This window comes from Spinacia oleracea, chromosome 4 (genome assembly GCF_020520425.1).
Source record: "Spinacia oleracea cultivar Varoflay chromosome 4, BTI_SOV_V1, whole genome shotgun sequence".
NCBI classification, from domain to species: Eukaryota; Viridiplantae; Streptophyta; class Magnoliopsida; order Caryophyllales; family Amaranthaceae; genus Spinacia; species Spinacia oleracea.
The window spans coordinates 46995270-47005276 of NC_079490.1; positions in this window are offsets into that span (position 1 = coordinate 46995270).

Genomic DNA, 10007 nt, shown 5'->3' on the forward strand with positions numbered 1-10007 from the left:
GCGCGCAGCCTGCTGGGCCTGGCCTTGCGCTGGGCCTGGCGTGGCTGTTTGTGCGGCGCGCTTGGCTTGCTGGGCGATGGCCTGGCTTCGTGCTGGGCCTCGTCCGGCAGGCCTCGTCCGATGCTTATTCGTACGATGCGCTTCCGATTAAATTTTCCGATTCCGGAATTCATTTCCGATACGAACAATATTTAATATTTCCGATTCCGGAATTAATTTCCGTTTCGAACAAATATTTAATATTTCCGTTTCCGGAATTATTTTCCGATTCCGGTAATATTTCCGATTCTGACAATATTTCCGTTTCCGGCAATATTTCCGATTCTGGCAATATTTCCATTTCCGATAATATTTTCCGACACGTACCATGTTTCCGTTTCCGGCAACATCTACGACTTGGATAATATTTATATTTCCGATACGATCCATATTTCCGTTTCCGGCAATATCATCGTTTCCGGAGTATTCATTTCTTGCCTGTGACGATCTCAGCTCCCACTGAAACCAAGATCCGTCGGTTCCGAATATTCATAGATGGAGTATTTAATGCTATTAAATACTTGATCCGTTTACGTACTATTTGTGTGACCCTACGGGTTCAGTCAAGAGTAAGCTGTGGATTAATATCATTAATTCCACTTGAACTGAAGCGGCCTCTAGCTAGGCATTCAGCTCACTTGATCTCACTGAATTATTAACTTGTTAATTAATACTGAACCGCATTTATTAGACTTAACATAGAATGCATACTTGGACCAAGGGCATTATTTCCTTCAGTCTCCCACTTGTCCTTAGGGACAAGTGTGCATTTCCTAATTCCTTTGTCGCTCGATGCTTGCTCTTGAACATAAGGTAAGAGTTGTCATCCTTATTATGTCCAGAGGTGTTCCTCGGTTTCAGAGTTCAACTGATCAAATAAACAGATAATCATAGCCTATGATTCATCCGAGCACGGCCATGCATTTCACAGTTTCTAGCTCTCCGAGTGGCCTTGTACAACTTTTAAGCATCTCATCCCGATTTATGGGAGGACAATCCCAATCTTGCGATCTTGAGATTAGACTTCGTTTGATAGGTGATTACCTGAGCGTTGCCTTTATAGCCTCCTTTTACGGTGCGACGGTTGGTCAACGTCAAAGCAACCAGTTCTCAAACAAGTAATCTTCAAATCACTCAGGTATTGAGGATTTAGTGTCTAATAATTTAATGAAATTTACTTATGACAGACTTTCATCTCTTACAGTAAAGTTTCATAGGTCTCGTCCGATACTAGTCTTCCCAAAGTAAGTATCTATGCAAATGATTATGACATTGCCATGTCCACATAGTTCAAGAAACAGAATTACTAGTCATCTTGCATTCTAATCGTCTAACGTTTTCTATGCGTCCAATTTTATAGAAAACTCCGATTAGGGACCATTTTCAACCTTTGACATTCAAGTTCACTTGATAGACATTTCTTAGTCATAGGACTGGTCCTGACAGTCTATCTTGAATATATCGTCAAATTTGAAGGGACTCGTCATTTAATACTAAACCAAGATTAAATGGAATATGAAAATACATTTCATATATGATAAATGTTCAACCCCAATGTTTTATAACCATGGGCCTCAAACCCATCTTCTAAAACAATTCATGGAATTCAAAGCTATGCTTGATTTCCAGTGCTACAACGTGAGTGTTGCTTCTCACTTGTTGCATAGGTTTAGTTATCATGCTTTGCCAATCTTAATATCCTTTTCATCGAATGTTCTTCGAGATATGATGATAAGATCTTTTCGAGTTTGTTTATTATGTGATCTAGTCTTTCTTACTTCGATGGTGGTTTTACTCATTTTGCAATGAAGAACCATCAAGTTAGCAGACGTTTTTCTTGCTTCAAGAGTGGTTCTACGCATTTTTCAATGAAGAACCATCAAGCCAGCAGATAAGTGATCTACCCAAGTTCAGTGAAGAACTTTAAACACCCCTGTTTTATTGCTTCTTAGGCAATAATTACTTTTACTTCAACTGTATAGGTTGCTAGTGATGCTTTGTTTGGATTTACCTATCCAGGCAGTTCATAGATATGTGGAAGATTCTCCAACTATATCTTAGAACATAGAAATTATTATTTTAATTTCCCACGCAACAACTCATGGTCTCCAACCCATGTTGCCATTTTCAAAACACGATGCTCTATAGCTCGTCTTTATCAATGGTTAACTCCAAAGGGTCTTGCTTGATCCTTTGCCAGTGTTTATGCGTGTAGCATCAATATTTAGCATATCTTTATTTCCTTGAATCAAGAACTATTCCTATGTACCTTTTCAAGTACCATAAGTATTCTTGATCTCAATCTAGTTGATCTTTACTTAGATCAATAGAGATTGGTATATGTTCGTCATGGCTAAAGTCACACGATACATTTTTGGCGATCCTCATATTATATCATACATGATAAATTCTTTTGCAGAATAATTCCCAATTGAATTCTATTCATGTAACTTTAGCTCATTCAATTTCAGTAGATACTGAATCCAGCTAAATTCTTTGACATATAATATAGGTGAAGAATCTCATTAGATTCTTTGATGTTTTAACTTAGTAAATGCTTATACATAGTTCAAACATTCTTTACTTAGATTTATTCACATGGGTCGAATATCTCCAATGGAGACTTTCGTGTTTGATTTAGTAAATGCCATTACTTAATCCAAAACAATATCATAAGATCTTTGTAAATAGATCTTAATACCCAGTATGTACTAAGTTTCGCCATGGTCCATCATTGATGAATAATCTCAAATCTAAGTCATTAGCATTTGAATGTTATTTTACAATAGAGAGATATGTGTGTGATACACATAGGACCAATTAAGTTTTTATGTACTCCCACTAAACTTCTTATATATCTATAAGAATCATGTATATTTTATGAAACTAAAATACTTATTAGCTTCATTAAAATATAATTCCAATCCCCAATTGCTTGCTTAAATCTGTACTTAGATTTTATAAGCTAGCTTTCTCTTTCAAGCATTTATTTGGATCCACAAATCCTATGACATACCATGTACATAGTTTATTCCAACATTTGATTGAGGAATACGTTTTGTCATTCAATTGCTATATGTACCAATATGCAATCATTGCTTGAATTATAGACTTGAGCATTACGATTATGCATGAGGTTTCAACACAATTCATACCATGAATTTGCTTGTAACCTTTAGCAACTAATCACGCTTTGTGTGTGAACACAATTTCATGTTTGATGGTTTTTATCCTTAAAACAAACTTGCAACCAATAGGTGTGAACCTATTCTTGCAAATCAACAAAATTTCAATTTTGTCATCAAAACATTGAGTATGTTTTATGGCCTTTAACCATTTAAAACATTTGAGTCTATATATGGCCTCTAACCATTTTAGGGAATTTGGGTTTCGTCATAGCTTTCTTACAAGTCACAAACTCATTAATCTACATGATAATAGTTTGACTGCAAGTTGTAGGTTTCTTCACTATTTAATAGAAGAATCTCATAGTTTCATTGACCTGATCTCTATGTTTCTTCACTATCTAATAGAAGAATCTCATAGTTTCAGTGACTTGAATTCTATGCCTACTTGGGTATAGAACATCAATAGAATATCAATAGCCACTTGAAAGTCCTTTGAATATTCTGTTCTCTTTGAAGCACTTGTAAAGTCTTCTAAGAGATGTCTATTCTTTAAAGCCACTTCTAAAGTCCTTAAAGAATAAGTTCGGATTTTCTGAAGCACTTCGAAAAGCCTCCGGAATGTCCGTTTATGTTTGTTGTTCGCCTCGAAGACTTTCGAGGTCTATTTTCTCCCACTTGTCATTTTGGAAACGAATCTCCAAAAGGACATTATTTCGAGCAAACAAACATTATGTTCTCAAAAATTTGTGGTAGAAACAATACCCTTGTGTCTCATTTGAATAAATCACAATGAAACATATATCTATACTTGGGCCTTAGTTTGTCGAATGACAAACACTAAGCTCCCACTGAGTTTTGCAACTCTCTAGATATTTTATGAAAAGTTATTCTGAAATTACTTTTCAATAGCTTTGACGAATTTGGTTTAGTTTGGTGGTAGTTGAGCATTTTGTTTTAGAAATTATAGGAAAAGTCTTTATGATCCATCATTGATCGAATCAAGTACTAATTGACTTTGATTATGCCATATCTTATGGACCTAGATTGTGAAATTACAACACACAATCATTGATGATCATATTTGGTCTCAAGTAATCATCAACATGATCTAACCTAGATCTTTATGATTTCTTGCCAAGTGGATTTTATACTTCTGAATCTTTGAACTAGCCAAACAGATTCAACTTATATCACATTTGAGTAAATAAACCTATATTCACTCAAATCCATGTGAAATAATAAAGTCATAAAATCTTTCTTTAGCTTTGAACTCTATTGTCTAGGCGTTCTAACAATAGTTCATATCTTTTGTTACTTTCAACAAGTAAGACTAGTTGTCTTAAAATGATCTAGAAATCAATCAACTTTCAAAAGTCCATCAAAATAGAGCTTATGAATGTTAACTTGTTGATATGGTCTAAGCAACAATGCCAAAGATTAGTGGAACTCAAATCAAGGGGTTGATTTGAACCTAGTAAAGTTCTTTAAAGAGTTGTTTGTTTTAATCAAGCATATTGACTCAACCTGTAATTGACCATTTCATTCAAATAAACAAACAAACATTGTCTTTGTTTTTCTTGAATGTGAGTCTTTCTGTGTTTGAAGCAGAAATTTAGGTATGCTGATTATGGAACAAAATAGCCATTAAGTTCCAGCCTTTGAAAGGACTTAAAACAAACTTAGATGACCCTACAATTAATGTAGCAATGCCATGCTTCATTTCCCACTTGTAGGTCATTAGTGTATCCTAGCTTCCATTGTTTGAGTTATTACCGAAGTAAGAACCTCAAGCGGTATATGATACCAAGGAAGTTTGATTGCTAGGTCACTTCTCTTTAAACATAAATTTATAGGTAGAAACGGAATCGTAAATTCCTTTCATTTGTTCCTTGTTTTCCTATTTCTTGTACCCTTTCTTATAGTCTTAAGAATTGAATTCTTTAGTGTTGACTTTTATACTTTGTTAGACATGTCCAATGTCACCAACAAGGTTCTTTACCATTTTAATTTATGTTGAATATTTTGTTTCAACTAGATGATCTTACCAGAAGCTTCTAAAGTTCTCTAAGCATCGATCTATTCGAATGTCTAGGGACTAGACTCGTTCGAGAATTAAATGGACAAAGATATTAGGTTGTTAACCATTGGTAAAGCTGAGCGTATTAAACTCAATGCTTTATGATCTCAAAACTACATTGTATTTTGAATTCACAAGCACCAATTGGTTTGCCATTCGATTTTGATATTCGAAAACAACCATAAAAGTCGCTATAAGAAACGTACATTTTAAATTGCTCACTTTCTCTCATTTCCGTGAATCGTTCTTGGATTCACTACCAATCGAGGAAATTTACTGTTACCTTTCTAAAAGGATTTATTGCAGTGCAAGATATTTAATTATAAACAATAATTAAAACATACATTGAAGCATGCAAAGTCTAAACATTTATCATGAATAATAACTTGAAAATCAAAGCAATCATGCAATTTCAACAAGTTATTAGCATTTTATTCGAATTTATTGTTCCGGCAGGTGTGAATAAAATGATTCCAAGATCCTAAAATCATTGAAGAACTAAGCACAGTTTGTCGACTTAATCCTAAAACATCTTAGGTAAGCAAAAGCCTTTTGCTAATAGTCTAGAAACTATTCTTGGTTGATAGGTACGTCAAAGAACTTATTAGGTAAACCTATCGATTTTTCCACGACATAAAAGGACTCCTTACTTATATCGTTGAGTTTCACCAAAACTAACATGTACTCACAATTATTTGTGTACCTTGCCCCTTTAGGACCAATAAGTAACACCTCGCTGAGCGAAAACTATTACTAGATTGATGTAAAGGATATCCAAGCAAGTGTATATTTTGGCATGGCACCTTTTAACTCAATTTTTAAGTTTGGAACTTAAGGCTCTTACTATGTTGGTTAGATTTTAAGTGAACTAAAATCCTTAATCATGCAACATAATCAAGCTTTTGATCTCATGCATTTTAAGACATATTTAAAAGCAATAAATAACTTAAAACATGCATAAGATATTTGTGATCTAGTATGGCCCGACTTCATCTTGAAGCTTTAACTTCAAAGTCCGTCTTGAAAATCTCCGTGGGAGGCACCATTTTCTTCAAATAGGATAAGCTATAACTAATTACAACTATTTGATGGTACGCAGACCATATTTGAATTGAAAAATAACTTTGGTTCTTTAGACCAATTACATTCAAATTAATGGTACGCAGACCATATTTTCTATCCTATTTGGGCCATACTAGTCACTTCATAACCTGCAAAACAGTACATATACAATATATACCATTCACCCATTCATTATCATGAATGGCCCACATAGCTGGTTAGTAAAACACATTATGCATCACGTAAACATTTGCAGCAATTAATCAAGGGCACCAATAATCTACCAATTATTCAGTCCTTATTAATTCTAATCAAGTTGTTTTAACCTTAAGGATTTGTAGACCTAATCAAGAGTTTATGACTAAAAAGCGCTCCCACTTAAACCAATAAATTCATATGCTTTACCAATTTTAAACATAAAAATGTATTTCTAGTCTAACCGGAAACATACAAATTTAATTAAAATTTAAAGCTCATATAAATTTATAATTGAATCCAAAAAGTTTAATTTAATTTCAGTCGCATTTAAATTAATTCATGATTTTAATTTTAGTAAAATAATTAGAATAAATAACATTTATTATAATTATAATATTCAAAATTAAAATCCAAGAAAATAATTTAAATTATTAATTTTAAAATTAATTAAAATTACGTGAACTGAAATTTTCAAATTAAACATTCAAAACGATCTAATCGTAACGCAAACACCCTACGCGTAGCACGCCCATGGGCCGCACGCACACAGCCATTGCTGGCCATGTGCGCGCAGCCCATGCGCTCGTCGCATAGCTGTTGCATCCCTATCGCAAGCCTCCGCACGCATTGGTGCTCGCTGCGCGCGCCAGCGCTCATCGCAAGCGGGCTATCGCTCGCAGTGCGCGCGCGACATCGCTCGCTGGGCGCGCGACATCGCTCGCTGGGCGCGCGAGCCATCGCTCGCTGGGCGCGCGACATCGCTCGCTGGGCGGGCGACATCGCTCGCTGTGCGCTCGAGCAATGCTAGGCGCAGCGCTCGTGGCACGCGAGCTTGCGCTCGCTGCGCGCGAGGCTGCGCGCTCTTGTGCGAGGCAGCGCGCGTTGTGGCGCAGCTCGCTTGCTGCCCACACGCGACTGCCTTGGCTCGCCCTACGCCCATGCCCATTCGTCCATTGGTCGTGGCACACGACACAAGGCAGGGCTGCTGCCTTGTGCTCGTGCACTACGCCCTTGCTCATTGCATTCGTGCCGCACGGGCGACGAGCTCCCTTGCTCGTCGTCGCATGCCCGCATTATACAACACCCCTTAAGGGTAAAACGAAGCGTCCATTGCTTCGTGCGTGCAAGTTTTATGAACGAATCGCATAAAAATTTAAAATTTATATTTAAAATTAATGACAAATTAATAAATAATATTAATTTCATAATTTTAGGGCGAAAAAATCGAAAATTTATTATCCAATTGATTTCCGATTGTTATGGATTCAAGTCTAGGTCATAAAAATTTAAAATTTATCGTAAATTTACAATTTTTATGGTGGTTTTTAATCATAGGTTTCTAATTAAATTACAATTAATTATGAAAATCAAATTAATTCTAAATTATTCTAATTTTCAACAAATTAATCATAATTACAAATTAGATTGCATAATTAACAAGACTAGGCATTCAAACTTGTTAAACATATGCAGTAGGTCAATAAAAAATTCAAGATTTATCAACAAGAATCGCAAATATTTAATTTAACATCTTAAATTTACGAAATTTTGCATTCGAAAAACTAAAACCTTCGAACAGTCATAGTTAGGCTTCGAATTTGAGAATTCTGGGTTCGGCAGAAAAATATTATTTTTGTCAAAATTTTAGAATGCCTTTTACATGCGGAATTGACACAAAAATCACTCAATTCGGATGAGTAACGAAGAAACTGCCGAAAAACTGCGTACGTATAATTAAATAAACGCAATTTGCAATTAATTAACAATTACGAAAATTAATCACCCCTTTTAATTCTTGCAAATTTGTAATATTTAACCATGTTCATGCAATTTAGATTATGAAAATAATAAGGGGCTCGTGATACCACTGTTAGGTTATGATACATATGACAATTCATAAATCATGCGGAAAAACCATAAACCCAGGAAAACATATTATTTACACATAATCATTTAGCATAGATTAGATGCATACTCTTTGTTGCGTGCCTTCCCTAGCTGCGCCCGAACCGAACAAGAACAAGTCTTTAGGACTCCAAGTGTCGTCCCTCCGTAGATAGTCCACAGCACGTCCGGATCCGCCTTAAGATTGACCAATTAGAATCGCCCTTAAGGTACTATTATTTTCGGCACTTTATAGGCAAATGTGTGACTGAATTTTTCTCTCAAAAACTCACTTTGAATACTTTGAAACTTGTGTTATAAATTGTGAGCCCTAGCCTCATATTTATAGCGGTATGGAAAGGGAATCGAAATCCTATTCAGATACAAATTAATTAAACCTAGAATCCTACAAGAACTCTAATTTAATTAATTTATCAAATAGAATTAGGAATTTAATCATTAACCGAACTCTGCATGTTTTAGGAAACGTGCACGAACACAAACACTTGCACACACACGCACGGCAGCCACGATGGGCCCCATGCGTGCGCGCGAGCAGCAGCCCACTCAGCGCCCGCGCGCGCTGCGCGCTGCGCGCAGCCTGCTGGGCCTGGCCTTGCGCTGGGCCTGGCGTGGCTGTTTGTGCGGCGCGCTTGGCTTGCTGGGCGATGGCCTGGCTTCGTGCTGGGCCTCGTCCGGCAGGCCTCGTCCGATGCTTATTCGTACGATGCGCTTCCGATTAAATTTTCCGATTCCGGAATTCATTTCCGATACGAACAATATTTAATATTTCCGATTCCGGAATTAATTTCCGTTTCGAACAAATATTTAATATTTCCGTTTCCGGAATTATTTTCCGATTCCGGTAATATTTCCGATTCTGACAATATTTCCGTTTCCGGCAATATTTCCGATTCTGGCAATATTTCCATTTCCGATAATATTTTCCGACACGTACCATGTTTCCGTTTCCGGCAACATCTACGACTTGGATAATATTTATATTTCCGATACGATCCATATTTCCGTTTCCGGCAATATCATCGTTTCCGGAGTATTCATTTCTTGCCTGTGACGATCTCAGCTCCCACTGAAACCAAGATCCGTCGGTTCCGAATATTCATAGATGGAGTATTTAATGCTATTAAATACTTGATCCGTTTACGTACTATTTGTGTGACCCTACGGGTTCAGTCAAGAGTAAGCTGTGGATTAATATCATTAATTCCACTTGAACTGAAGCGGCCTCTAGCTAGGCATTCAGCTCACTTGATCTCACTGAATTATTAACTTGTTAATTAATACTGAACCGCATTTATTAGACTTAACATAGAATGCATACTTGGACCAAGGGCATTATTTCCTTCAAAAACCGTATAATTTATGGGTCAGGGTGAAAGGTGAATGGAAGCTGCACTCAAAATGTACTACTGACATCTCCATGGAGAAGCATATGGGGGTAGAAGCAGGGGAGGATATATTTTACTTTTTTTTGGCAAATAATAATAAGCTTTATTAACCAAGTAATCAAAGTATTAACAAACTCTGAAAACACCAACTATCCACCCATCCACAACAGCAGCAATAAGCTAACCAACACAAGCTAGCTAAGGCTTACA